At 42.1% G+C, this 27628-nt stretch overlaps 2 long non-coding RNA genes across 2 annotated transcripts; both read right to left on the bottom strand.

The window, feature by feature from the left end:
- Positions 1-10129: 10129 nt before the first annotated feature.
- Positions 10130-16863, bottom strand: LOC137481408 (uncharacterized). The gene is made up of 3 exons (XR_011003484.1): positions 15178-16863; positions 13089-14320; positions 10130-10664 (listed from the first exon to the last, which is right to left on the bottom strand). It is a non-coding gene; the product is annotated as an uncharacterized lncRNA (long non-coding RNA).
- A 518-nt stretch (positions 16864-17381) lies between these two features.
- LOC137481407 (uncharacterized) lies at positions 17382-26937 on the bottom strand. The gene is made up of 3 exons (XR_011003483.1): positions 26687-26937; positions 23830-24004; positions 17382-19944 (listed from the first exon to the last, which is right to left on the bottom strand). It is a non-coding gene; the product is annotated as an uncharacterized lncRNA (long non-coding RNA).
- Between the last annotated feature and the right edge of the window lie 691 nt (positions 26938-27628).

Below are 27628 nucleotides of genomic sequence, written 5' to 3'. Positions count from 1 at the left end.
CTTACAAAGAGCCATCTGAACTGCTGAGAATGTGAAAAAATAGCTCAAGTGCCCATCAGAGAAAAATCCTGACTGTCAGCTGCTTCTGGGGAAGAAACCACTACACTGAGCTACAAGAGGAAGCACCAAGAGCTCTTTAGCCCCCTTTTTGCTTCTAAACAGGAAATTGTGCGAGCATGGTTTGAGGAACAAAGTGGGGAGAGCTGAGGTGTGAACTCTGCTAAACCCCAGAGGTGGTGGGACTGAGTCTGCATTTCAGCAGCTTGGAGAAAAATGCACAGAAGGGGCTTTCCATTGATGCCAAACACAAGGATAGAACCAGCAATTCAGCACCTTGTCTGTGTGCACCAAAAGGGAAAAGAGCAGGAAAGGTGTTGTGTCTAATTCTCCACCACTGCTAGGAACGAGGAAACCAGCTCTGTTAATGTGCTGTCTCTATGGAAACTGTGCAACAGGGCTCTCACTGCATGGATTTGCTCACTGCTTTTTGCACTGCACAGGAAATAAATACCTGTATCTTCTGTATGAACTTCAGCATCTGTGGATTTCACTGACTTCTTAGTGGAAGATGTGCAAAAAAAAAAAAAAAAAAAAAAAAAATCAGAATTGTCTTATTTCAGATTTCAGTTTTGGAGCTAGACTGCCAAAAACCCTAAAAATTAACCAGGTTTTTATTGGTGGGATAAACAAGGAATAGGAGAGAAAAATTCCCTCCGGTGAAAAGGTCTTCCGTGGGCAGGGGAATTTTTTTTTTTTTTTTTTTTTTTTTAGTGTGTACTAGAGCTGTGTCTCCTTTCTCTTTCATATGCCCACTGTGTCTCAAGCATGGATTTAAGGAGGTGTAGATTTTGTTTTCTGAATGATGATTTCTTCTGGGCATTATCCAAAGCCAGAGTGCCTTTGCCTCCAGCTGCTCATATTCATATTCGAGTTTTCACTGGATCTTTTTGGAATTAGTGTGACTCATCTGGACTTCTGTAGATCTGGCCCCAAGGAAAAGCTTTGGATCTGCAGATATTTCAGCTCCTCAGCACTTCAGCTCTTTTTCGTGACACAAGAGTGGTATTTCACATCCATTTCAGAGTGCAGAGGTGGAAGGAAAGGGTGATGGCAAAATCACAGATTAAAAGCAGTGATACAGATGGTCGAAAGTTCTCCTATCCCATACTCAGCAGTGGCTGCAACACTGGCCTTTTGACCATGCTTTGGTTATTTGCTTCAGTATCCACTTCCCCTTGGAGACAGAGTCTCAGTTCCTCCTAGAAACTGTTCCTGTCCCAGGCTGCCTCGGTCATTTCCAGTCTGTGCTTACACAGAAAAAGGGGCTCAGCACAACACGAAGCCTGGGAGGTCAGGGGTCTTCTACCTCTAAAAACTTCCCAAGACTGAAACATGAAAGTAGCCCAAAAACAAGAGTGAAAAGGAGCAAAAAATGATTTTGCTAAGAAGCACTGAGCTCATGGCATATTCATTTGCAAGGGGGTTTCCTACTTTTCTTTCCATTGAAATACAAGGAAATAAAAAACCCTAGTTAATCTGCTTAATTTACTCACACCCTGAAACCATTAATAAAACCAGTTGGGAAGCCAATTGAAAGTGATGTTGCATTCTCTTTTTAATTCTTGTAACAGGTCTGGAAAATATCTCAGTGGGCTCTGCTCTGGGTTCAGGCACCCACAGAGTGCCTGCACAGTAACACCAAGTCCTCCCCAAAATCACAGGAATGCTTTATTCAAGATCCTAAGATGAAGTCTGCAATTATTCTTGTGCTTATCACAGAAAGTTTTACATGCATAATGTCTTTTTTTCGAGGAATTGGTGGCCTCAGCTGGCTCCAGCATTTATAACTCACATTTTTGCTAGCAACAGAGGGAGGTTAATGCAATTTTAAAAGATTTTAGGTCAAGTTCATCCATGTTTAATGCACTGGGGAATGATCTGGCCCATTCTGTGCATCTCAATTTGTCTGACTGCTTAAAACAGCAACTGTGCCTGTGTCCAAGCAAAGAAGAGGACTTACACAGTCAAACACACATAATTTGTGGATTTCACTGCACAGTGAAAATGCAAAGGCTTTGTGGCTGTGCCCTGATGTAAACCAATGGGGTTTCACTGGGAATGGCTGGAGCTCACTGTAGGTGCTACACTGACAGGAGTCAGAGTGGGAATGTCAGCTTGGCTGGGCTGCTGAGGACACTGGAATTTTGCCTGTTTCCTCTGAGCAGGGGCTTTGTGCTATTTCCTGTTCCCAGTCCCAGCCCTTGTCCTTTCTACTGGTGCCTCCATCCTTACCCACTGACACTCCACCTTCCCACTTTTTCATGCTCTGCTGACACATCCTTTAACAGCAGCAGCAGCTTTGCTTTTCCTTCCCTTCCTGTCCCATCCTTCCTCACATCTGGGGGTTTGACCCCAATTTCCCCTCTGATCCCTTCCTGCACACATTTCTTTGTTTCCTGAAACGTTGGTCCTGCTTTGCTGTTTTCCTGTTCTTGTTTGACTGGTGAAGGGAGCCTGTCCAGGAATGTCCCAGGAGCTCAGACCATGTGAAAAATGTGACAGTGGTGAAAGAGGGCAGATGAGGCCCAAGCACCAGCTGAAGGATGAGTAAAATGCTTTTGATAAAAACACAAACCAGGTAAGTGACAGCAGTGAAGAGAAGTATTTCACACTCAGAGCAGACTGAAATCAAGATGGGGAAGAAAGTCTGGTAAATTTAGCTAATGTTGACTCAGCTGATATCCCCAGGGTGATCCACTAGATCTGCTTTTCCTCAGGTTGCTGCCTCATATTTGAGTCTTTATTAAAGAAAACTTTCAACCAACAAAAAACCCCAAATGCCCCCCACCTGTTGCTTTCCCCCTCAAAAAAAACCCAAAACTCCAGAGGGTTTATCTGCAAGTGTTTTTTAGTCTGTGCTGAGCCTTCCTGGAGGAGATGTGGTTCCAGGAACCACTGATCTGTTTCAGGTACTGGCTGACCAGCTGGAGCTGGGAAGAACAAGCTGGAACTGCTCAGCTGAAATCCTCATTACTGAGTGTTTGGCAGAATGATGAGCATTCATTCTTTGAAGCCAGTGATAAATGCCAAGAAAAGCTGAATTTCTAGGATTGCCTGTTAAAGTGCCTCCAATGCCCACATCCCAGAGCGTGTACGCACGCCAAAATATCTGATTTAATTACTACATCTGATATATATCAACCAAAATATTTTTAAGTAGATGCTGTAAATTGTAAATGAAATACACTAAATCCTCTCCCACTCTACTCCTTCAAAGGGCTTTTAAAGTTTACAGACCTCCCACAGTGTCCCTCAGACAAGCTGTGTGTCCAGTGAGACACAGCTCACCCAGGTGAAACTCAGAGTGCCTTTAGTGTGCACAAAGCAGCAACTGCTTATTAAGGATATCAGCCCAAGAATAGCATCCATTTGAAACACCAGGGAGAATTTAGGTCAGGAGAACGCAATTATCCAAGTTGGAGTTTGTCCAGGTTACCTGGATTACCACTGCTATAAAAAGCAGAGGGGGACCATCAGTGAGTGATTAGGAGCTGTGTTTAGCAAGGCTTTGGAAGATCCTAATGTGAATTAAGTGTTCCATTCCAACCAACTTTTGGTATGAGTTATGCATCATTTCATTAAAATCGCCCCTCCCTGAATGCCATGGCATTCAGCTGCTGCTTTCTGGCCAGTCACAACAGTGTGATTAATTTTTTTTCTAAAGTTTCAGTGCAAAAAAAAAAAAAAAACCATATCAATGAAGTCTTCTGTATTAGATAAATAATAAAAGCTACTAAATGTGAAAACACTGGCAATTAGTTATCTCTTGTGTTTTATTTTTGGGTTCTTTGTGGTCTCAGCCCTGCAAGGAGCCTTCAGATTGAACAGGATTTAAAGGACTCTCCTTCCTATGAGGCCTAAATTGCAATCTCCAGCTGTAAACCTATTAGAAAGGCAATCAGTTCCCCCAAACCTACTGCAACATGCACCTGTACAGCACAGTGTATTTCCAGATGTAGGTTCATCGCTGGGTAGCAGCCTTTGCCTGGAGGGTGATTTGGGAGAACCCCTCTGTGCACAGCTCACCTCTGTGCTGGTGCCAGCTGGGGCAGCCTGACCTGCTCCATCACAACCTGTCACGTCTCACTGCCTTCCCTGCACTTTGCTTTCAAAGAAATTAAAAATAAATCTCCCATTCCCAGAACAATAGTTATTGCTAAAGGAAATGGAGGCGGACTGGGGCATGTTCAAGGTTGAGTAATCCCTGACAGTTTTCCCTTCTGTGCTGGCCTGTCCCTTGCAGATCTATTTGCTCTCTTTGCTGACTCACAAATCCATGTGGCAGACTTAAAAGACTTTATTATAAATACACCAATAATCTGAGCTGTCACTCCTGAGAGCTGCTAAGCTTCTGCTTGGGGCACGGAATATAAGTTCTTATATTCCTTTATTTTCCACGAGGGAGAGCTATGCATGGATTTGTTATCAGACATCTGCCCTGTGGGATTCTACAGCTACTTATCCCTATTTCCACATTCTGGGGAAGGATGGATTCCCTTGGTTATTTTGCTTGTGAGCAGAGGAAAAAAAAAAAGAGCAGCTAATGCTCCTTCCTTTGTCTGTGTGAATTGTGGCATTCAGCAGTTCCTGGAGGGCTGTGGTGCTCCACACAAGGGCTGAGGGAGCACAAATCCACGACTGTGTTTAAAAAAAACTGGGTATGGCACTCGATGCCAGGGTTTAGTTGAGGTGTTGGGGCTGGGTTGGACTCCATCATCTTTTAAGGTCTCTTCCAACCTTGTGATGCTGTGAATTCTGTGACTCCACAGCACACTGAAAAGCAGAGCAGTCATGGGCAGGAATGTACAAGGTTCTGAGAGAGACCACGACTGCAGGAAGGAGGCTGTGACTGGAGACTTGCCAGGAACAAGGAAAAGGGAAGTCATGCTAAGCCTCCAGTGAGCAAAAGTTCATTTCCAGCTGTTCTACCCACAAGGTTTTGCTGCCCACCCTCAGCCTCCCTGTCTGCACCTTCCAGCTCCTCAGCCTGGGGCTGCCAGGGTAGAATAGCTCCCCTATTCACATTTTTATTCTGTGATGTTAATCAAGTAGGATAATTATATATATGCCAGGGCTGACATTGGCAGGAATCATGGAACTAGAACCACCTCCCACCCCCTCACACTCCCCTTCTGTTCAGACCCAGGGTGTTATTAATCCCCTAACACCAAATCACTTTCATTCTGTTCTTCGAGTTATGGCAAATGCATGTGCCAATTAGACTTTTGCCCCTAATTTGCATGTGCCCCCGTGTTTTGAACAGCATGCCTCAAGAAAATGGGTCAAAATCCAATGAAAAAATATTCTACCACCACTGCTTCTACAAAACCTCTGCTTTCCTTGAGAACACGTTGATTTTCATGTGTTGGCACAAAAAAAAACCCTCCCCCCAAACATGAAGCACTTCAATGCAGTTAAATTATTCTGCTTTGGCTTTGAGCCCAGGAAATATTTTTGGGGTTTGTACACAGAGCTCTCTCGTGCATTTCCATTCAGAAGCAATAGGATTGGTACTGTAATGATGGCTGGATTGCTGTGCTCTGCAAACATTTGCTGTGTTGTCTGCTGGAGACAGAGAGGGGGTAATCACTCGTGAACTATTTCTGTGAGAGAGCCCTCATGCTGTACCAGCCATTTCAGATGCACTGCAATTTATTCAGTGTCAGAACTGGCACTGGAGAGGCTGCAGCTGCTGGGATCAGACCTGGGATCCAAGCAAACAGGAATTCTTCCCACAGTGAGCACCGAGGGCACTGCTGAACCAACCTCACTATTCAACAAACGCATTCATCAAGCACAACCCTGTAAGGCTATGATTAAATACTGCACATTCTGTCTTTACAGCTCAGGCAATAACATAACCCCTCAGAGTGCTTTTACTTTCTTTTAGCATTTTGCAATTTTTCAGACTGTTCCTATTCACTTTTGGCCACGTTCATCTGCTACTTCTTAAAAATAAAATTTAAAAAAAACCAACCCAATATCTCTCTTTGTTATATCAAGTAAGAGGCAATCAAAGCCAGATTTGTGCAGGAGCTCACCAAGACATGTTCTTTAGAGAACTGTAAAGGTTTTTTTGGTTCAATTTTCCCTATTCCCCTGCTATGATCCAGGAACTCCCCCCAGACACAGAGCTCATCTCCCTCTCAGCCAAAGGATGCAGGTACAAATGTGTTGCTCTAAATTTTGCACACCACATTCATTTGTGTAAAATCTTAGCTGGACTCAAGAGAGACTTGTTTCAGCAAATGGTCAGAACAAGTCGAGATAAATCAGGGAAATTTGTGTTCACACCTAAAAAGGTCCTCCAGTTTCTGCTTTCTGGTAATCCTGTGGCAAATTCTAGGCAGGCAGTAGGATCCTGACTTGTGTAACCACACAGCCACAGATAACATCCAGTGTGACTCAGAGCAAATAAAGAAACTTTTCCTCAGAAGCACAGAAAATATCAGCTCTGTAGGAATTCCTGCTCCACCTGAGGCAAGGACATGAAGGTCAGTGGGTGGACTAGAATTGCTTTTCACATTTCAGTTTGGGAGAGGAAGATGGCTCTGAAATGCATTCAGCATCTAGAGAATAAAATATAATGAGAGATCCCTTGAGCTACTTTGCTTCATTGTGGGCACACCAAGGGATTCCACAAATCTGTTCATCACAAAGTTCATCTGATGGACAGAGCTTTGTGTGCACATTATGAGCATAAGTAGGACAAGGACAGAAAAAATAAAGTTCTATTTATATCACTGTAAACAGATGTCCAAGACAAGACCAAGCAAGCAGCCAGAGAGACAAAACCATCCCAAGAAGCAGCCAAATAAATTCTCATCCATGGAAGTTCTCAGTGCTCACCTCAGCTGAGGCTGGAGGTGTGCACACAGCTAATTAGTACTTGCTACTGCCAGCAGATTGGTGACCTTTCAGAGCAGGATGTAAGGAATAAATGAGAGAATCCCCCACACCACTCCTGTGGGATTTAACAGAGCTCTTCTCCAGAGCTCTGAAATTGTGGCACACAGAAAATGCACCAATGCTTTTCTGGCTGCAGCATGGAAGAGTTTTTCCAAGCAGAGCAAGGCAAGACCAGCAGTTACAGACCTCACCCCACTGGGATGTTCTGGAGCTGACAAGAGCCACCAGACTGGGCGGTTTTGTTGCAAGGATCCTTCTGATCTGAGGCACTGCAAAACAAACACCTGATATTCCCTCTGACTCCAAGAGCAGCTGTGTTAGCTCAGGGAACAAAGGGCTCCCAGCACACAAAGGGTTCCTGATAAAGCTGCTGTAGGCCCATCTGCTCAGAACTGATTTCTGTGATGGAGAAAATAAGAGAGAGGGAGAGAAAGGGAGAAAAGCCCTTAAAGCATGAACCTTTTTGTGTTTTAGGATGAATCCTTTGCAGTTTGTGACTGGGGTTGCCTGAGCAATCCTGAGCCTGTCTGAATAAAGGTAGAGCTGAAGGCACACACAAGTGGGCAGGGTTTGTGCCCTTTCTGGGGCTGCCTGGGCACCTCCACCTGCTGACACACCACCCAGCAGGTGCCACATCAACTCTGGGGAAGGATTAGTACAATTAAAGGGTAGCTTTTAATTTTGTACCATTAAAATGTCTCTTTTGAAAACAAATTCTTGTTTCAAAGGCTGTTCCCAAGGCTCAGCCGCCTCCTGGCCTTGGAGAGGGACAGGGGCTGCCGGGCAAAGGAGTGGTCTGGCTGGGGAGAGTGAGGGTACAGCACACCTGGGATCTAGACCCTCAAACACCTAAATCAAGGAGAACAGGACTGATTTGCAGATGGAGAGGGGAAATACTAAATTTCCGCTCCTTTCCCACAACAACCGAGGTAATTCCGCAATGAGCTGAGAGCCTGCACCCACTTGGAGTTCCAAAGAGGACCTGGAGCTGCAGGGACACATGGAGGCCAAGCACACAGCCCTGCAGGCAGTTGCTGTGGAGTCAAACACGAAAGAAACCATGCAGGTCTGCACTGGTATAAATGGAGAGAGATCCCATGGCAACTTTTATTCCGCAGCTTTCAAACAAACTGCTACAGCAGGGAGAAGGAGAGATGGGAGGTGGGTGTAAAACCACAGCCAGGAGACAGCTCCCTCCAGGACATTTGTGCACACATTTCCTGGCTCCTGGTTTCACTGTTGTTTGTGAGGGAGCTGAAGCCAAGACTTTTGCCAGCCTTTCTATCACTGGAGAAGACAGCAGCAGCCACAGCTCCAGCTCAGCACAGAGGAGAAGCAGCTGTTAAACCATTGGAGAGCTTTGCAATGCAGCTGCTTTTGGAGCATAAATAATTTCTGTTAATGGGCCAGGTTGGCAAATGAATTCAATTGTTTCCTCTGAAATAGGGTTTTTGCATCCAATTTTGACAGGGAGCTTGAAGTGGGGGCTCTCAACTCAGTGCTTTTTGGAGTGGTTTTCCAGAGAGCACATTTCTGAAGAAATTTCTGGGAATTTGGTGACATTGCAATATTTGTAAGATCTTGTATAACACAGTAGCAAGAACCAATTACTAAGCATGACCTAGAACCATCTCCATCCCTGTGCCACAACTACCTGTCAGACTTGGATAAGCCAAGTGAAGGAAAGGACATGGGGAAAAACCCCAAGGAACCAAAAAACCCAACAACCCCACATTTTTGTTTAGAAAGCAAGTGCTCAGCCTAACCAGTTCCACAGTTCAGGATGCTGGATGGTCAACTAGAGAGTGGCATGAGCTGGCATGGCTGCTAAGACAAAAACACACGCCCAACTCTGGTCTTTGGCAAGTTACTACAACTTTGACCCCTTCCAAGTCATGAGTGGCCTCCCAGAGGGTGAAATCCATGCTTTCCTTCAGGCTTTGGTACTCAGTTTGTGTAAGAGTAACAGGAGCTGCTTGTGGGATTTAGATGTTAAAGAGGTATATTATGATTGCTGGGAAAACTCAGTGCAGCCAGGATTAGGTTCTGTCTCTTTGCTCATCAAGTACTTGAGAAGGAACACTTTGAATGAGCATGGCAGGATTTTTCATAATGAGAGAAAGAGGAAAGAGTCCACCTCCATTAGCCAAAAACCCCATAATAATCTTGCTTGACCAGTCAGCACAGAGTGGCCACTCAGGAGAGGCTGCAAGAGAGCAAAGCTGAGTACCTAAGGGTTGGACTAATGATCCTTGTGGGTCCTTTCCAACTCAGAATATTGCATAACAATAGGGCTTTAATGGCTTCTGTGGATGGCAGAGTATGTTTTCTTCTATATATTTACATTTTTAATCTGGTACAATACAGTTTACTCACTTTTGCCTCAAATTCCAAACAGTCTGTGTTGCTAGACCTCCAGCTACCAGCACAGCTTTTTAAACCAAGCTCTTTTTTAATGATAACTCTGGTATCATGGATTTCATTTATTTATTTCATAACTCCCTGGATTCAGTTTGCTCTGCGCTACTGCATCCTCTGCAAGGGCAGTGATCTTGCACATTATAATGGTTTCTGCATTAAGCATCTTCTGTGAAAAATCAGAAAACTCCAGCTGAGCAAATTGCTGGGTGCTGCTGGGGCTGTGGTCATATACTCAACTGAAAAAAAGAAATCCACCTCTCATGCAAGCCTTAACAAGGGCCTGGTGTGCATGCCAGCTGTCAGGATGGGGAAAGCAGGGTAATTGGAGCGATTAAAAGCTCACAGTGGTTACAGACATGCTTTTGCATTTAAGGTGGAGTGAAACTGTCCTGTAACAGTGTCATGGCTGCTCTGGGAAAGTCTGTGGAATTCTATCTGTCATCTCTGCACCAGTATTTTAAATTCTGGAATCTTGACCCCACCAGTTGGCACCTACATAAACACCTCCAAGACATGCTGGGGAGCAGCAGCACAAAGGGATGTGCTGACCCCCAAGATGTGCTAAGGAGCTGTGCTTTAAAAAGATCTTCCACTTAAATATATAATGAAATAGTGACAATTTTAGTAGCTAATGTGAGATGAACACAGGAGGGCCCTTACTTATTATTGCAAACAGGGCAGGGAAGGAGAAATTTCCACATATATTTGATTGGATTCAGTAAGATCTCTGATATAAGGATCCAGAATCTCCATAGAAATCAGGACCATGCAAAGCAATGACATTACAGTTCATTTGAATTACTGCACCAGTAGGATTTTACATATTTAACTGCTGCTTCGCCCCTCAAAGAATTGACCCAAGCAATATGAGTGTGCAGGACATCTGAATATTATCTAAGTTTTCCAGAAAATAGTTATACCTTTCTGGAGCATAAAGGAGACCTTGAGGAAAAACAAACAGTGCTGTCCTCTATCTCCAAAGGCTTTCTTTACATGCACATTTCACACTGGATAAAAATAGCCTTAAACCCTGGGTCAAGTAAGCTTCTTATATTGGAAAAACCTGTTTCAAGTGGACAAAGGAGACAGAAGTGGCACACCATAAAAAGGCCTTTGGTTTCAGTGTCTGCAGCTTGAAACACCATCCTGGTCTGGTTTTCTGTGTCCAAGAGGGAACTAACCAACACTGATTACAAAGAGCATGAACAGGGTGTGGGCTCTCTACTTCTCCTTTCTGCATTTTGAGATCAGGCTAAGTTCCTTTTCCAGACTATCTGGAAATTGTGAAAAATTAATCACAGGGAAAAGACAAAAATCCATTCTGTATCTCTCATCAATAGTCAAAACTTACAAGCTGGTCAAGATCTTCACTACAGAGAAATCACCTGCAATCTTTTCCATAGCCAGTAATTTTGAAACTGTCTCATTTGTACTAAAACATTTCTAGAGACATGCACACAGCTTATTTCTGTTATAATTATTTCTGAGTTGCAGTTCAAAGGAAAGTTGAAGAAAGAACAGGATATGAGACTTCCTGGTGCATTTTTAAACTGCAGTGCATAAAGCACTAGAGCTCTGTAGATTACTCCAAAGGGAATAGAAGGGAACTAAAGAAAGCAAGGCCATTGTTTTGCTAAACTTATTAATCAAGTGTTAAACAAAAAAAGAGTGAAAAAGGAAGAGCTAAGCGAGATATTACGAGACTGCATGCTGTTGCTCAGTTCTGCTGGTCTGTTCCTCTTAGCTACAACATTTCAAGCAAATTTGGTCACTTCAGTGTGCCTCAGTTTCCCCCTAAACACCCCACACTCCCCCAGAATAAGAAGTCAGGAGGTAAATCATCTCTCATAATTAGCCACACTAAGATCACCTTGGAGGATTCTGGCCTAAGCCCTTAAAACTGATCCTGGTAGGACTAGAAACTAAAGCTGTATTATTATTTCTTATTAATTACTGCTATTCCCCTTAGAAGCCTTGTGGTCAAACCAGTGTTTCTGTGAGAGCTCCCAGAGTAGATGCAGAACAAGCAGCTGGGTGACAGAGGGAATTCATCACTGTCCTACAGCAAGCCATTCCCACACCTGAATCCAAGCCTTTTGTGATGGAGACCAGCTTAAAAGTGAAATTTAATAGATCCCTCACCACACCAACCTAATGCTACAGCTCTGGAGGCCAAGCTCCACCACTGGCTGTGAACAGGTCAAAGGAGAAGAAAATTGGAAATTTTGGCCAGAATTTTATCCACATTTTTGTGGTTCTAACAACAGAACAGGCAAAAGTAGTTCACATGAGCACATAAGATCTTAAAAATGTAAATGTGGGGGAAACAAAGAGCAGATACGTGAGAATAAGAACTTTGAACCAAAAAAGAATTTCCTCAGTGCAGGAACTGGTCTCAAAGCACTGCAGAAAGGGATCATTGCCCTCATACCATCAGTTTATCACCTTCCAAGATTTTTCCTTTGAGGGAGCAAGTCTGTGTGAGCAGTACCAAAGAAATCCCAAGCTGGATCCACAACCCAGAGTCCAGCACCCAGTGAGCCTCCCAGTGCAACAGTCCAGACCGAGCTCCTTACCGAGCTTAGAGCAAAGTCATCCCACAACAAATTCACACCATCCATTCCTGAGAAGAGATGTTCCCACACCCCACTCCCAGCACCGCATGCATTTGGCATTGCTGCAAATCAGAACAAGAAGCTCAGTGGAAATGAGGAGGGTGGACATTTTACATTTACTCTCTTCCCAAACAAAACTGTTTCTTTAAACAGAGCTGCACCTTCCTACCAAACAACCCTTCCTAGACTGATCTCAGGGCTGTGCTCCCTCTTCGGGTGACTGGCCTTTTGCTCAGCTGTTAGCACAGATTTCAGAAGAGCTGCAGTATTTTCCCCTCTTCAGGGCAGAGAGCCCAGCCAACATCACAAACATGACCCTCAGAATGGATTTACATGGTTAAAGATGTCACAGCACATCACCAGCTCAGGGTAGTACCACCCTTTTGCTCCTCATAGGTACCCAGGAGGCCACGATGTGAACCTGTCAGGAGCCTGATCTGGCTTTAAATAGCAGGTGATTTTTAAGCTGATCAGTTCCCTGATCCACTTTGCTGTATAACAAATTCCTTTGATAAAACTAAGAGCAAGACAAAACCAGAAAAAAGTGAAATTGGAGGAAGAAACTAGAAGGCAAGAATACATCAATCCAGCATTATTACTGAACAAATAATAAAAGTCATAAAATCACTACAGAAATCACAATCTTTAGGCAGAATTAGGTACCAATACTGATGATGGGTGGCTGTGGAAAGCTGTTGTACCCTCACAAGGTTCAGTTAGAGAGCCCCCACCTGCCTTGAACCAGCACAAACACATGCAGCTGTTCTTTCTCAACATAGCAATATTTAGAACATTAACACATCTCCATAAAGCCCTTTAAACTAAGGTTTTCTATCCCAACCTGATGCACAAACTGTATCAGCACTGAGAACTGTCAGGGAGGCATCTCAGGGCTCCATGTGGGTTCTTTTATCCCTCTTTTTTCTGCCAAAGAGTTTAACAAGGAAATATCTTGGAAACCTTGGAAAGGACAGGCCTCCTGTGTCTGTTCAGCAATGAGTCATGGGCATGTCTGACCATTTGTTAGTACATGGAGAGGGATTTCTCCTCCAAGAATAGATAAAAAAGAATTAGCAATTGAACAACATACCTGAGTAAGCCAGAAGCAAGTAATGCAAAACTCTGAAAACTGCAGATCTTTCTTGAATTTTCTCTTGGACTTTCCATGGGAGATTTTGCCAGCATGGAATTCTTTGAAGGAATGGAACAAATGAGTGAGTCACTTAAAAAGTTCTCATTTTAGACAAAAAGCTGAATTACTTGCCCACTCTAATGGGGACAGATATTAGGCTGAAAACCACGACTCCACTGATTCAGCACATTGGTGTCTCAGGAAACAAAATGTTCCTGTTGTCCAGGCAGGCTGGGAATTGCAGGAGAGCAGGGAAGCTGCCCTACAGTGCTTTACAGGGCCTAAAACTGCAAGCAAGGGAAGCAAAGCTTTGCTTAAAAGACACAAATGAAGTGGGGAAAAAAAACTTATTTGCAGTCTTAATTTATTTCAAAACACAGACATAGATTAATCTAGATTTTAGCAGCTTTCTAGAGGAGATGAGCCATGCCTCTTCCCTGAGAAATCAGCAGTGATACTGAGCAAGTGAACCACATAGCCAGTGTCAAGGGTTACCCTGACATGCCTACAATTAATAAAATACACTTGGGAAAACCAAGGAGTTTGAGGGCACCTGTGTTAAAGGGCAAAAAAAGAGAATTTACAATTGGAACATGATTATTTGGCTCAATACAAGGATTATTAGGTGAAACTCTGTGGCTTCTATAATGGAAAAGGCAGATTAAAGCATTATAATGACCTCATTGGGTTCAGAAAATTACTTGTAGGGCAAACAAAAGAATAAAAGGATAAAAAAAAATACAAAAGAGATTCAACAACCACCACATTCAAGGTAACACAAACAGATAACACAGGCAGTGTTTCCACACACCCCACCAGTGCTTTCCCAAAAACAGAGCTGTGACTTGTCTCCCTCAGACTAAACAGGAAACAAGAACTGGTTTGGATTGGAGCCACACATTGACAGTAAAATCATTACTGGTGAAAGCATTTTGTACCAGTTTCAAACCCCAGTATAAGACAGAGATTGCTCATTTAATTTCTTTTCTTGCATATGAACAGGAACTTCATTTAAGATTTTAAACACTGCTTTCTGTGGGGTTTTCACCTGGAAAAGCACATGGCACTGGTCTTCAGCAATTAGTAGGATGGTGTGTACACTACAGCAATGAAAATGCAGCAAAACAAAATGATAGCAAGCAGAAGATTTAGCCCAGGAAAATACAGACTGAACATGAAATTCCTAGAAAACACATTTGATACACCACTATTTAACATTTAAATCCCCACCTTTCCTATTTATTCCCATTGAAATATATAACATGAAAATAATTTTGACTTTTCCCTCATCACTAACAATTTCATGTGGTGCTCCTGAGCTTTGCAAACTTTAGCTCTGAAGTTGTCACGTATCTGCTCTCTTTTTACACAAGTGTTTTACTAGAAGTAGTCAGACAATGTTGGTTTCTAACCTTTATTTTAACCTTTTTCATTTAGAACTAAGCTCATGCAAGGTATTAGGGAGTTCTGGATGCTCTCCAGTCAGAAACCCTAAATACTGTGGTGTCTGAGAAACTGCCACACTGGTAAATCCATTGCTCCTAATGGGTACAGTCTACCAGCAAACTAGGACTTATTTATTCCAGACATTGTGAATAATTTCTAACAACAAATCCATCTGAGAATTTTGCAGTTTGGCAGCAAACAAAGGAAGTGGCAGAATTTCTCAAATTAATTTTAATGCATTATTTACCAAAGCTTCTTGCATAATGAGGTAGGGAAAAATTCTCAGCTGACAGAACTAGAGTAACAATCTAAACTGATATTTTTCATCTTCTGTTTCTACAAATTGGCAAGGACTAGAAACATTCATATTTGTATCCATCATCACCTTTATCAACAATGTGACCCAAAGCCTTATATACTTATTAATATGCTTAATTAATATGCTTATATGCTACTTAATACATAGCATATAATGAAAGATTTACTGACATGGCATCCCATCACTGATCACAGCTTTTGTTAATAAAGAAAAAAGTGGCTCTTACAAAGCTAAAGATAAATTAAACCAAAACATCTCCAGAATCTTTGAAAGACCTTATCAGGGTCTAGTTTTCAGACACAGCATTTCCTTCAGCAATCTCACCCCAGGGCCTGCTCAAAGCCAATCAATCACTCCCCACCCTCCTCCTCATCATTTCCTTTTAAGCAATAGCTGGAAATAGCCCCATCTGCTCTGAAAATCAAAGAGCAGCAGCTGGTGATCAGCCCCCTTTTAGAGCAGCCTGTGAGACTTACGGATATTGTCCTGAGCAACTCAGTCAAAATTAATTATAACCTAGATGGAATTAATTAGAGGCTATCTTTATTTCATCTCCATTGTTGTGCAGACAATTGTTTCTCTACTCCTCACATGACTTGGTAATTACAGTAAGATGAAACCACTTAAAATGAAATGTCCTGAATGGGTTTTGATTCAGATTTACAAGAGTGTGTTTGCAGAGCTGGGGGGGAGAGGAGTGTTGTTTGCTAAATACAGAGCAGATCTCCACACACACACAAAAAGGGTTTGTCAGTTCTTATTATTGCTCAGTTGGGACAGAAAAACAGAAAAGTTTTTTGTTAATTAAAAAAAAATAAAATACTATCTAGGAACAAGTTCTCTCTAGCACAGAGAAACTGTGGTAGAATTCTGTTGTAAAATTCAGATTTTAGATTCAGGAAGCCTTGCCCTCCTATTTGAAGGTGTAAGAAAGCTTCCTGAGATCTGTTACGTGTTACCAGCAGTTTTATCTTGCACTGTGGGAGGGAGTTTCTATAGGCACTTTAATTCCAAGCCAGATCAAATGGCTCTAATCAGTATTTTCTCTACCTTTTATCAAGGCAGGCAAGTGCCTGCACATGACACAGACACTTCCCAGATGGTTTTCAGCTAAAAGGAAAGAGTCTTATCAGGACAGGAAAGAGACAGTGGCAGATTTCTATTTGGTTAGTAACAACTGCTCTCCATATTAACATTGATTAGATTACAGGAATGAGGTTCTCTAGTTTGATAGTATAAAACCCATTTCAGAACAGCAAAAAAACCCCAAACCCTGCATTTAAGAGAGAGGAAAACATCCATCTAGTTGTAATCTACTGAAGTAAATTCTCCCTTGCAGCATAACAAAGCTAAATTAGTCTGAAATAATAATGTCTATTGCACATGGGCTTGGGGGAGGCTAAATGGAAGCTGACCCTCCCTGTGGACGTGAGTGCTTCATGTTTCCAGGGGTAATAAATAACATATCCCTTGCTGGAACCAGCAAATGCAATGCCTGGCCCTCCTGGGAATTGGCTAAACCGAGTCTATGGCACAAAAGTGGAGCTGAGTGATTAATTCACGTGGTGCCTGCTACGAGGAATATCCAGAGGCCCTGGGTCATGGGGATATTATTTTTAGAGTGTGAAATCCTATGAAATAGTCATGACTTTCACATGTATAATACACGAGGAGGCAGGGAGGCTCAGCTTCATTCTGCCTCTTCTCACGAGCAGTGGTTCAGGAGTGAATTTTTGCTTCATCAGTCATGTGACAACATCAGGAGAAGCAAACAGCAAAGACAAAATGGTTCTTGATAGCAGCAAACCGTTCTAAACGTGCTCAGCTTTCTCCTTTCTGAAAAACTCACACACAGGAGAACGTGTTAAAAATCAACATGAAAACCATCAGGTAGTTTTTGGGACAGGTAACAGGCACAGGCATTTCAGTGGGAGCCCTCCCAGGCATTCCAGAGCCATCCAAGACTTCCTGAGGTAATTCCAGTTCAAATGAACACTCTGTATCCATCCCTGGTTCTACAGCAGTGATTTTCACATGGAGGTACAGAGCTATACCCAGCAGCAGGACTTTGGGTACTAAAATATTGCAGTTATACAACACACACTCAAAAAGCTCAGAAAACTTTAAACTGAAAAAGTACACAACTCTCTTGTGGTTGTCACAGATATGCAAGATTAACTAAGTGTAGCAATAAATGAAATAAAGATGCATAATTTCCTTAGGCCCTAATAATTCTGTGACAATCTGACTCAATTTTGAAACCAATTTTCCCATTTTTTATCCTCTGGAGAACAATTGCTGTTTACCAAGTTGCTTCTCAGAAACGCTGCTGTAAAATATTAAATCTCCTGTGAGCAGAAAAAGGTAATGTTGTTCAGTGGAGCACAGAAAAACTCAATTAATCCAAATAAAATTAATTATACGTGTTTATTTAAAACCTATGACTTCTCATTATGTAATTGGTTCAATTCATAGGAAAAAAAAAAGATTCATTTATGTGTGCAAAATCCTAAATATTTCACATGGTATTGTTCAAGGATCTTTCTGTGATTTCAGTCTCATTTTAATCTTAACAGCATAACTGTTTAGAGTTCCTTCTGCTCTTGAAGAGGGTTTAAAAACCTTGTGTTCCAACCAGCCAAACTGTAATTTCCCCTATTTAATTAGAAAATAGATGAGATCAGTTTATTTGAACTGGTACTTGAAGTAAGCAATTAAGTGCTTCACTTAATAGGAGTGTGTGCTGTAAATCTGGCCTTTCATTACATGTACAACTCCCCACACAATAGGTTTCTGGTACCAGACAGGAGCTTGCAGGCATAGCTTTAATAAAAATACACTATTTAGGAATATTGTGATGTATTTCCACTGCCCCTGAGGGACTTACACTAATACAGCCTATTATCTGTCCTTATTACATAGAACTAAGTATGCAATTAATTGGCAATCTGTAGTGGATTATGGAAACATTCCAGATGGATGGGGGTTTATCACAGCATTTTGCTGCAGCAGATACTGTAATTTCCTAAGTTTGGGACACTGACTTCACAAGAATTTATTTCTTTGTCAGATAGGTCTTGTGAGCAAGAATTTCCATTTCCTTTTACAGCAGAGGCAAGGGCTGGAGACGCAGCACAAAGCACCCGTGAGATAACACAATATTGCTTCAGCAGACTGTCTGTGCTCACACACAATGGGATGTGTGGGCTGCACCTCCCTCAAGAAATGAAAATGCAATCAATTGACTTAGTTAATATTTTGCTCTGTGGGAAAAACTCCATCAGACAGTCTGGAGCTCCATTAATCCCTGGCACTGCTTGAGCTGTGGCAGCCTAAGCAGGAGAAAGCCCTTTGTGGTTTGCCAGGCCTCCTCAGCAATTTGGGGGTGACAGGGGGAGTTGTTAACCTTTCTATCCTTGCCTTCCACTGCCATTGCAGCTGGATAATGCAGGAAAAACCTGGGATGAGCTATCTGGAGCTGTCACAGATGGCTCCACTGCCACGGGGGCCTGTGGCTGTTGGGAGGGAGAGCTCACCTGGGAGCTGAATCCAGACAACATCCAGAGGAGAGCAGCAGACCTCAGCAATGCATCACAGAGCAGGCAGGGGTTTGGAACACACCACTCGCCCAGGAAGTGTTCTTTAAGATATTAAAATAAGATGTTATTGTGCACAAACCTGATCAATGTTTTATTGACAGAAAGGAAGCGTACAGAGAGCCCCTCTGAAACCAGCAGAACACAAGCTCCTGTTCTGGTGCAGCAAACAGAGAGAGAGGTCATAGGGAAAAAAAACCCTCTCATTTCATCACACTTTGGGGCAAATACACACAGTTCCCTTCCTGCAGTGGCAATGAGTATTGTTATTCATTAGGCTACCTAGGTCTGGGTAGATTAAAAGTCACCTTCAAGCAGCATTCATGCTAGGTAGCAGCTCTTACTCCATGCTTCAAGACTTCTGTTTTCTCCCCTCAGCATAAATGCCCAAGAAGCTACTACAATGCATGGATGAGAGTTGTATTGTTGCTTGACTGGGTATCAATTCCTAAGAGTGAACAGCTCACTGCTTTTCCTATGCACTCAGCAAGTATCAAAATTCTTGTGGAAGTTTATAAATGCATACCTGCATAGATCACAGCGCAGCCAAGTAACCCAATCCTCATGTGAACTACACGCCCTGCTGTAGGAATATTCACTTTAATGTAACATAAGATATAAATCTGACTGTAAGATAAAATATCTTCTAATTCTTCCAGCTATACCTAAGCCTCCTGATTCCCCCTCATCGTTGGCACTTGCCACCTTCATTTATTTTCAGACTGGTAATTGTCCCCTTTGCATTTCCATCAACAGACCCCCACACATCCAGAAAATCTCCAGATTGTTTTTGCCATGTGTTAGGATTAATAATTAATGAAGCCAGCTGATTGTTCCAAGTGACCCATTATCATGTCAGGGCAGAGATGAACTAGAGAGAAGACAGGATTCATTTCTGAACCTCCAATTTCAATATCAAAGTTCAAAATCAAAGCACCACCAGCAACATAAATCTATTTCTCTCAAGAGATCTCTTTTTTTTTTTTTTTTTTCAGAGCTGGTCAGAACAGTCCTTCAGCCTGGAAAGCAGATATTCCCATGCTCAGGGCTTTTTAAACATAAACTATTTTTTCTCCAGTATGTGGCATTTCTCAGGGCTTTTCTGACATTTAAGTATCATCCAGGTATTTAATGACAATCAAGAAGAGAAAAAGAATGGGAAAGGGAAATGTATATTAGTGTGAAAGATTAAGAGACATGAATATGTATAGCACACACACAAGAATAAAAAGCTGGTATACAATGGGATGCCACAGAGCAGAGTGGGAGGGCTTCTGTTCATTAAGTGTTGATACAGTGGATTTAAATAAAATTGAATAAAATCCAATTTAAATGCCAGGATAAAAAGCCTTGAATGACCAGGCAGGGGACAGAATGGATTTCTGTCCCTCAGAGGCCAGATCAATGCCTGACCGACAGCAGCTGCAGATGGTCAGCAGCAGAAGCCTGCAAAAAAGAGAAAATTAAATGGTTAGATCAGGTCTGCTGATTCTTTTTAATCCCATTCTTTGCTGTTCCTGTAACATAATATTTATGTCTAGTACAAAAAAAAAAAAAACCTATCACAGGTGTCTTAACAGAGTTGGTGTCTTATTAATTTGCATCATGTCTCAAACCACCTTAGCCTCTACATGCATAATCCTAAACCAGTACAATCCAATTCTGCAAGAATAATTAATACTTCAGCAAGAAGACAGTAAATTCACCCGCTGAGAAAAAGCAAACAAACAAATAAATGACAGGTCATCAATTTATTTGAAGTCACGAGCAAAGCTTCACTGGAGATAGCACTGCACAGCTTATTATCAGCCTGCTGTTAATGTAGGACTCCTGCTTTGAGATTATTTAAGGATGACTAACTCATGTTACATTTATTTCCTCTAAATTTGCTCTGGGCTATATGAAAAGCAGGAATCAATTAATTATTTGCAGGACCATTCAGACAGCACTACAAACAAAATTTAGGATTTCAACACAACACTTTTGTGGGGGCAATATCACAACAAGTTGTACCACAAGAAATGAAAAAACCCAGAAAGGTAAAAATTAATTTTCCAATGGGTTATAAAACCAGTGAAGCATTTTAAGTGTGAGAGCAGCTTAGATAGAAACGTTGACATCTGAAAAGTTAAAAGTGCGGATGGAATTGCATAGCTCTCACTGTTTTCAGTCGTGTCTGCTTTCTCCACCACTTATAATTAATATTTGCAGAATGCAAAACCTTTCTTAAGAGCCATCCTACTGCCTCGGGATCAGAATTTTTTCAGCAGGTGACTCACATTTTAATCCCTTGCATGTCACGGTAGGGCACAGAAAAGGAGGATGCTTATATTGTCTCTAGTTGGCTGCACAGCTGAAATGGTGCTGCTGTGACTTCATTGTCCCCAGGGGACTCAGCATGGGCAGCATGTTTTAGTCATGACAGAAGGCAAAACCTGTGCGTGGTTATTTAAGGCAATCACTGAATCACTTTCGTGTTGTCCCTGGTATTGATTCACTCCTAACTGCTCTTGGCTTTCAACAATAATCTCACTTTACCCCGAGATGTGTCAGGGACTGCACAGGTGGGGACAGCAGAGTCACAGAGCAGCCTCTAACATAAATTACAGACAGGTTACAATGGAGCGGATAAAACACCCCGAACAAGATACTCCTGCCTTCTGTCTTAATGGAGAATACCTGACCTACTCTTGGATTTCTGCTTCAAAAGATGGGCTGGAATCCCCAGCTCTTGGATTAGATACTGGGAGCAACCCCTCACTAGTTTAAGGAATGGGTAGATGATATACCAAGCTGCTGCCACCTCAAATGAGATTATAATGCCATAATACAATGATACTTTAAACACTGTGGTAATAATGCCTTTTACCCACATAAATTAAGAAAACTCTGCAGTAAATAAAAGAGACAAGTTTCATCTGAAAGCTGAGTGGACAGCACATCTGAAGGTACTTATTACCCAAAAGGGTACAGGTACATTGTGCTTCTTCTCTGCAGGGAAAGGGAACCAAGACCTCTCCAGGGATTTTCTGAGGAGTTTGCAAAAAAGGCCTTTTTGTCATTTTAGAAGAGCAATTGCTAAACCACTTCAGCCATAGAATACTAGCAGCTGTCTATCTTCATTTTTCCTGAAAATGTTAAAAGTGCAAAATCCACTGAAAAGCTCCCAGACGAGCAGCTGTGGATTATTTATGGCGCCTTTACTACCCATGGTCTCAAATGCACTGTTCCACATTGAAGGAATACGTCTTAGCCATGAATGATCTGTGAAAGACAGTCCTAGCAGTTCAGTACTGAAAACAGGATGTCTTGAGGGAAAAAATAGAGCTGGTGAGAGTGTATTTCAAATAATAAAGTGCATTCAGTACTAATTAATCTGTAAAGTGACAATATGAACAGACTGGCTGGATCCTCTTTGTCTGGTTATTTTGCTGTGTGCCAACACGGAGCTATTCAGGGATACCAGAGCAGTTTGTTAAGTACATGACTGGGTGGTATATGACTAAAATTTCCTGGAATTACATATGGACTTGACTTTTCATATACAAAAAATCTGACTCAAACCTGTGCTAGGTTAGCAGTGCCATTCTTTTCGTGCATTTCTCACTTGTGTTTCAAAAAACTGGCTGAAGTTTCTGGTTTCAAGTCTGAAGATTTTTCCTCCAAGACAACCATTTTGTTTGCCCATTGCACGGTTACTGGAAGGGGACAGCAACTCTTCCCCACCCGAGATGAAGTAAGGGGAAGAAATAGTCTCAAAAATCAGACCTGTTGTCATGGAAACCAGAACAAGGATTTTCGAGGCCAAAATGGATGCATTTATAAATCAGAGATGAGGAAAATCCTACCCTTTTATAAAAATACGTTAGGTGGAAAATGTCTTTATCATAACAAGTCAGGTATTTACTAGCTCAACAAATGCTGCAGTGTAAAGCAGTATGTAATTTTTTTTTTTCTATAATACAATATGATCTCATCAGCACCAGTGGTTCATGCATTTGAGAGAAAGGCAGTAGTAGCCATAGAAACAGCCTGCTCTTCCTGAGTGGCAGAAGGTATCGTGTGACACCCACTTTTGGTGGTGGCCTCACTCTGCCAGACTTGTGGCTGCTTTTGAGTGTGAGGGGTTTTTTGATGCACCTCAAGCCACTGGAACCAGTTTTATTCTGTGCAGCTTCAAAGCTTGGCACTGCCTCTGAAAGGAGGTACCTAAGGGAGGGAGATTCTTTCCCTAGGATGGGCATAAAGTGTGGCTCCAGGGGTGCTTGCAGAAACAATGCTGTTATTTTTCCTCCCTGTGTTAGAAAGCAAGTTGCTACAGCACTGCAATAAAATCAGGGCCATTACACCATGTACTCTTTCAGTATTTGTGTGGACAGATGTACAAGTGAACAACAAACCTGCCTGAGGCCATAGAGCAAGACAAGGACAGACCTTGGGGAAAAAAAAAAAAGGGTTTTTTCACCACTTCACCTTCTTTTCCCACCACCGTGAATCTCCCCTTCCCCACACCAGCTGCCAGCACACAGCCCTACCTAAAGGTGGACTTGGCTTGGACTCTCATCTCCTGTGACATATTTTCTGTTTAGTGCTGGAAATTGCTGCTTTAAACTGCAACTTGAGCCCTGTCTGGGGACACATGCTCTGAGTCACCTCTAGCAGCAGATGATTTTCAGGCAGCCCTTCAAAGCTGTCCCAGCTCTCTGTTACTATCTCAATCTCACTGGTACCTTAGTTTAAAAGCACAGGTTATCCTCTTGCTTGTTTGCAACGCCTAATTAGGCCCAAGCTGAAAAGAGCCAGACTGACCTTTAACAGCTCTTTGTACTGGGGAGAAGAGCTGGATTTGCAGTTTAAGATTGCTTGTTGATAATGATGGTTTCACTCTCCTGTGATAAAGTACAACTTGAAAACAGAAAACACAGAAAAAGCTGCTGTGTTCTGCTCTGGAGAGCATCTGTGGGGGACACTTCTGCCACACGTGTTTTATGAAGGTACTGGAGTACCCACATGTGGAATAAACACTGAGATGGAAACAGTTTATTGCCCTAACTTCCTCCCACACCTCATGGCTCCAGCAGGCAGTGCTGCTGGATCACACAGGAAGCTGCTCCAGAACCAGGCTTTTATAGCCCAAAGTTTTGGAAAAAAACAGCCTGGAACTTATTGGAGCAATTTGGCAATGCTGAGATGTACGAGGACATGACTGCATACTATATATAGTGTATATATATATATATATATATATATATATATACACACACATACACCCCTGGGAAAGGCATGAGGCAGGAACAGCTTCATCTCCCACACTTTAATCTGGTATCTCACCTTTTCCTGGATACTCTTGCAGCAGAGATCCCAGCACTGAGCAGTCAGAAACAACTGGGTGCTCCCACAACCTGCACTGGTTTTGTTTTGGGCAACAACCATCCCATCGTGAGCTCTGGGCTGCTCTGTGAAAGGTAAACCAAAGACTTTGGACTCTGAAAGACACACTCCACACCTGGACAGAAATATGGGAAGCAGTAAAAAAAATTAGTTATGGTGGAAAAGAAACTGTGCTGCATGAACAACAACAACAAACGAAGAATGAATAGATCAAATCCAGCCCAGGTGGAAGGGAAGAAGCTGTGTGGGAAAATGAGCTGCAAGTAACAAAGCAGGGCAATTCCACTTGTACAAACCCCTGAAACTGCAAGAAATTTATTTGTTTACTCAATGGCTCTTGACATCACAAGCCATGATCATGTTTCCATCACTTATTTTCAAAACTTAAAGGTTTTCCATACAAGAGAGGACAAAACACTAGTTTCTTGTTACATGGTGGGTGTCAACAGTGCACAGTGCCAAGAAACACAGCTGCCCTGCTGAAAAAGTCTTCCCTCACAAATCTAGGATGTTTCAAGGGGTTTTCTCCCACTGTTTGGAGAAAGAGTCTGCATGCATTAAAGACGTGAACAAGAGTGAAAATGAGTTCAGGAATGTTACCAGAACTTTCCCATCTCACAAACATGTTTTTGTTTGCCACACAGAGTGCTCTGAAATGGTTTGATGTTTTTCACTGTTTCCACCTCATTGTTTCTGATGGCGCTTCCAGGGTTTGGGGTCAGCGGACCAAACACTCTGACCCCAAGGACACAATTGTGATAACACCCTGTGAGGTGAGCCATGCTCACAAACAGAACAAAAAGTCTGGGCCACAGTGTTATTGTGTGTAGTGCTGCCCACATTACAACTGAAATAGATGGAGTTAAGCTGTGTTCTGAGGAAATGAGACCTCCTGTTTCCATCTGCAGCAAGAGGATCTCTGCTTTCCGTCCTGCAGTACTATATATGGAAACAGCTAAAGTTACATATTTTCTATGGAAGACTTCCTCATTGGAAAAAATCCCCTCAATAAATTCTAAAACTCCTTCATAGAAAGCAGACTGTAAATTAAAAAAAAAATCAAACAAAAAAACAAAAACAAAAACAAAAACCAAAATTAAACCAACCAACCAAAAAAAAAAAAAAAAAAAAAAAAAAAAAGAAGCAAACCCAAAGACTGTTGATACTCAGATTTCTACCATTTGACTCCTTTACTCAGTTACAGGCTTATTGTACTTTACAGTTTTCACCAAACACAGATTACAAACCTTTGCAAACAAAACAAGAGTTGGGTAATGCAGTAAGTAATCTGGTATTTCATTCAAACTAGGCCTGGGTTAAGCAGAAAATAAACAAAAGGGGCTGTGTAGGGTTTCTCAGCATCAGAGGTTGCATATTTGGTGGAAAAGGTTCTCTTGTTAAGGATTGTTTGCCTTGTTGAATTGGCTGTGGTTTATATTAATGTTATCCCACCTGTAAGTACATTTTCTAAAATATTGCATGTTCTAATATCTACCCATAATCACAGAGTCAGAGAATGGTTTGGAGGCGACCCTAAAAATCACCTAGTTCCAACCCAAATAATCAGATTCGTCTTTTCACTGCACCCTTTCTCCTTTTCTAGCAGAGTTGGTTGCCAGCAGGCAGAAGGGTTTGTAAAGGGAAGTACAAAGACTTGCAAAACCCAGAACTTCCTTTGTGACTACCTAAGGACTCAGTTCGGGTGCGAATCAGACTTTCTTTTACCCTTATATGGCCATCCCATAAAAACCCGAAGACAAATCAGGTGAGAAGCTGTGAAGTTACAGCTCCTACAGCAGCCAGTTACAAGCAGAGCTGAACAGCAGGGATATAAAAGGGCATCAGGGGTAGGTTTAGACTATACCTTTTAAAGTCAAAGGAATTTTGTGCTGAGGTCACCCTACAGATGATCAGTGGGCTGAGCCTACCACTAGTTTAATCAAGTAACATTACTGCAGGATTTCACCTGCAGATGGCTTGTGAAACTTCATGCGCCCATCAAAACAGGAAACACTGAGCCTAATGGCCTTAAAAGAGTTGAAATGACTTTTGTGTTCAGACCCTAAAACACGGAAAGGGTCTTTTATAATTTAACTCTTTTGACTCCGATGTGACCTCTTTTGCAAAGGCCAGAGTTCTGCAGTACAATGTAACTGAAATGCTGAGTAATAACTGGGAAGTGAAAAGCATCAGCTGTGTCTCCTCCATGTGACTTACAGCAGCGCTCATCTACACTCCAGGCTGCAAGAGGCTTGGAGCTGAACGGCTTATTTTGACATATAGGCCCAATCTCCCTTTCCCAGGAGGTGAATATACCCCCAAAATACCCTGCTGAAAAGTGTCTCCGGTGTGATATCACCAGTTTTGGAGTTCTCAGATGCCTGTGGCTGAGAAGGCTGGAGTTCTGCTCATTGCATGTGTGAATGCAGCTAATTATGAGCTCTTTGGAGCAGAAATCCTGTCTCTGTCTGCACAGTCTTTGGCACAGCAGGGTCCCTTTCTCAGCTGGCCTTAGGTGAGAACTCAGTTCGAGGTATGAATCCTATCAAAGGTGAATCAGAACGATTCTGAGTCACTGACACCAGAGAGTAACAACTTTAACATAAGTATTCAAGACTAATGAGGTGCAAAATTTCTCTGTTCCAACTCAAGAGAGGAGAAAAAATAATTTTAAAGAAACTAAAAGATAACTGAGGTAAACCAGATGTGGTTGATATAAACACACAGCTGCTTAGCTCATATTTTATATTCTATTTTGTTATCTTGAAATAATTTATTTTAACTGAAGAAGACTTACCTGAACGGAAAGACTCGAACTGAAATGAGGATTACCTGGAACTAAAGTCATCTAAATTTTCTGTGGCCTTGGCAAACTAATAAAACCAAACCTACTCCATTTTATTAAAGCCAAAAGTATATAGTCTTTAAAATAAATAGTTTGGCGTTTTGTGGTTTTGATTTTTTAACTGTGCAATTAAACACACGTCTAACACCAGTTCACAGAACTAGCCACAATTATTTATAGAACCTTTTTGTGTGTTTTTCCTCTTTTTTTTTTTTTTTTTTTTACACCAGTATATTCTTGAATGTCCTTAAAAGGCATCTGTGTGTACTCCTTCTTTCTGACTGGCAGAAACAAAGCACTCGAGACACTTCACCAGCTCTGCTGAGTAGCTGAAAATACACATGAGGAAGTGACGACTCATTTAAGGAGAGCTGCGAACTGCTGCCCTTATGCACCACGTTTCCAGCTTGACTTTTTACACTCTCGGTGCAAAAAACAGGCGTTGAAAGGGTGGTTAGCCTCTGACCTGGAAATTCCCCCGCAGCAGGAGCATAATCTGTGCGATTTAGTGTGAGTATCTTGTGGCTTTAAGAGCTGGTTACCCTGCAGTTTACAGCCTAATGTCACAGGCAAGTGACAAAACTCCATCCAAGAGCAGCAGGAAGCTCGGGTTAGATTGATGGCAGGGCAAACAAACCCACAGCTCACAGTCAGCTCTGTCACAAACGGCCAAGGCTTGAGCAAGAGGATAAATTTGAGCTAAGCCAGGCCAGTAGCTTTCAGTAGCTTTTGACTGATTCTGAGCTCAGTAGCTGGAGAAAAAGGGTCTTGAAATCATCATTTCTTTGAGAAGATTATACTGGTCAATCAGAATTAGCTGGCTGGTTGTCAGTCTTAGTGCAAGGTCAGTAAACCTAGAATTTCAAGTCTTGTATTTCCCGACTGAAAAGAGGT

The sequence above is a fragment of the Anomalospiza imberbis genome, chromosome 12, assembly GCF_031753505.1.
Source record: "Anomalospiza imberbis isolate Cuckoo-Finch-1a 21T00152 chromosome 12, ASM3175350v1, whole genome shotgun sequence".
Classification (NCBI taxonomy): Eukaryota; Metazoa; Chordata; class Aves; order Passeriformes; family Viduidae; genus Anomalospiza; species Anomalospiza imberbis.
Note: the sequence above shows the minus strand (reverse complement) of the source record. Positions and strands in the feature narration are given on the sequence as shown.